The sequence below is a fragment of the Cynocephalus volans genome, chromosome 1, assembly GCF_027409185.1.
Source record: "Cynocephalus volans isolate mCynVol1 chromosome 1, mCynVol1.pri, whole genome shotgun sequence".
Lineage (NCBI taxonomy): Eukaryota > Metazoa > Chordata > Mammalia > Dermoptera > Cynocephalidae > Cynocephalus > Cynocephalus volans.
Window position 1 is genome coordinate 255,781,331 of NC_084460.1, and position 3,155 is coordinate 255,784,485.

The following is a 3,155-nucleotide window of genomic DNA, read 5'->3' on the forward strand; positions in this document are numbered from 1 at the left end:
CAGGCTTTACTTTTTTTAAAAACTGGTAACATGAAACTGTTTGCATCGTGTTTTACAGTTGCTTGAAACATTCATATATCACATCATCTCATTTTTTATTTTGAGTCATACATCAGCCTGGTTAAATAAATAGGTATTTTCTTCCCAGGTGATACAGCAGAACTGGCTGGCCCTTGAACTTGTACAACATATCCCCTTATCTGCAGTGTGGAGAGATGAAAACTTTTGAAAATTAAAAGGCTTCATTGTTATTATTTAAAATTTGACACCATAGTTCATTTGGTAGCCAAATATGACCTAAACTGGCCATGGCTCCCTGGGCTGGCAAAAAGAACTGTTTCTTTCAAGTGACACATTTTGCTTTACAAACTGGGTGGAGGCAGTGGCCTCTGGTCTTTGCTTGTCTTTCCCAGCATGGAAACTCTGCCCTATGATCAAGCTGGGGCAAGGGTGACCAAGGCTCCAGTATTCTCAGGCTACTGCACTTGCGGTTGGGACTCCACTCTATGAGTGTGGGCTTGGTAGAAGAAAGGAAACCCCAAACTCTCGCCTAGAATTTAGCCTCTCCAAAAATGGAGCTGAGGGCAATGACAAATGCTAGCAGGCTGCCCCTGGGAGCTGAGGGTAGAGGGACCCCTGTCTTCTTGGCCACACATGCTCAGAACACAGCTTGGGAAGGAGGGAGCAGCTTGTGGCCTGAGTGCCACAGACTAACTGTTGTTGCCGCTGCCAAGGTTTGTTAGATTTTCTTGGATAAATGTTTCTTCATGTCCTGTATGCCCTTAGGACAATTTCTGGAGACCTTAAATGGTTGGGTTTTTTAAAGTAAATTTTACCAATTTTGGCTGTTCTGTGGAGCAGGTTCATGGATCTCATACTGCCATTCCAGAAGCAGAACTCTCTTAAGTCTTGATCTATATATTTTTTTCATCTTTCCTTTTTTTTTTTTTTTTTTCTTTCTGTGCACAATTTGTTAAATCAAGTTTGCCCTGTAAGTTTCCGCTTATTTTGCAGGTTGCTTTCATGGCTTTTAACATGATCCTCTGTCCTCTATATATTGGTATTTGTTTCTAGAGTAGAGTATCACTATCCAATAGAAATATAATGCAAATCCTATGTATAATTTTAAATTTTCTAGTGGTTACAATAAAAAAGTAAAAATAATCAAATGAAATTAGTGTTAATGATATATTTTATTAAGCCCCATGAATTTAAAACATCATTTCAACATGTAACCTGTCTTTAAAATATTTATTGTGGTTATTTTACACTTTTTCCTATACTAAGTCTTCAAAATTTAGTGTGTAATTTACACTTACAGAACATCTCCATTTGAACTATCCACATTCCTAGTGCTCAGCAGGCACGTGTGGCTAGTGGCTACCATTTTAGACAGCACAAATCTAGAGGCTTGATCAGATTAACTTGGACATTTTAACTAAAATAAGAAAGATTGTGTCAACATTGATTTTGGTCTTGTCAGCATCCCCTTCTTCCCCCAGAGGGTGGGACACATTGACATAGTTACAAATAAATTTTATTATCTTTCCATATTCAGACACTGACACGGTACCTACCACCAAGTTCAAGAAATACTCATCTTTTGCCGTTACACATGAAAGATTTTATACTTTCAAATCGAATTTCTTAATTTGGGGACATGTCTTTTCTAAATAGTGATTACTAAATAACCTGAAAAATAACTTTGTAAGTGTGGATTAAATTATTTTTCTAAAGAGTTGGTCATTCTTACACTAAAACATGACAACCTTATCAGGGGGGATTATTCTAATTCCTCCTTTGATAGTAAAAAATACTGTTGTTTATCTTCTATCCTCTCACATTGTTCATCTTTATCTGTCAAGGCATGAACCTGTTACACTGGCATGTCCAAGATGAAAGTCACAGCCTGTAATTCAGGAAGTATATACAGTAATCTTAACCTCACAGGGGGATAGACCATATGTTAACCACCGTGCATTTCACACACATCACACTTTGCCTACAATTCCATGTGTCTGGTATTACCCCAAATTGACAATGAGGAAACTGGCTCCAGGGAGATTAAGGTTTTTTCTACCTAGATAACTAGGCTTTCACAAGTGGGGCTAAAACAGGAGAACCCCTGCCTGTCAAATCACAAATCCTGTGCCCTTCTAGAATAACATTGTCTCCCAGACACTTAAAACAGCTAGTTAGCATTACAAAGGCATCTATAATTACGGAGCAACTGTGATAAGAAACATACAAAATAGCCCAGATTAGGGCTAATCCCAGCTGCAAACAAGAGCTAGACATTTCCATGACCTGGCTAAAATCTTGTAAACTGTCTGAGCTTCAAAACCCCGTCATCTGTAAAATGAAATGCTCCTTCCCCATGCAACTAATTTTGTTTGCCTGACTAATACTATTACATTGCAAATATGAGAAAACTGTGTAAAATTTGAATATTGTACAAGATTATGCACTTGTGTGTATCCAAAATTTTGATGAAAAACCTGGACTAACGAAATGACTGCATATTAATTAGAATAGGCTCATTTGTGCTGGAGCAACATTCTTCTTTGTTTTTTTTGTTTTTTTTTTCTTTTTTCTTATCTTAGACTAGCACCCATTACAGAAATTATAGAACATGTTGTAATGTTGTGGATAATGTGTTTGTGTTTTAAATAATTTCAGGTCTTTGTACTATGACTCCAATGGAACCTTTAACAGACTCTACCTATTTAAGTTAAACATAACCATCTGGTTAAAATTAACAAGTCTTATAAATGACACTGATTTTTCGAGAGGCTGCTTTATCTACTCTACTACTTCTGGAAATTGTGCTTTCCTCTGTTAACTGTATTTCTTGATGGCAATGAAAACGACAAATTTATCTGTGACTCCAAAGTCAAGATTCTGTATCACCACACAATCTTCACTGAAATGGTAAAAGATAAGACCCAAGAAGGATTTAGGATCCCAGGTAGATTATCACTGATGAATACCTCTGAGACTAAAACAAAATAGAAATGGAAATAACTGGGGTTTGATAGTGTAACTATGGGAAGCAGGGGATGTGTAGAATAGAATCCAAATGAGCCATTTAACCACAGAGATGCAACCAGTGATATATTGCTCAAATTGCTTGTTTTTCAAAAACCACAAGCAAA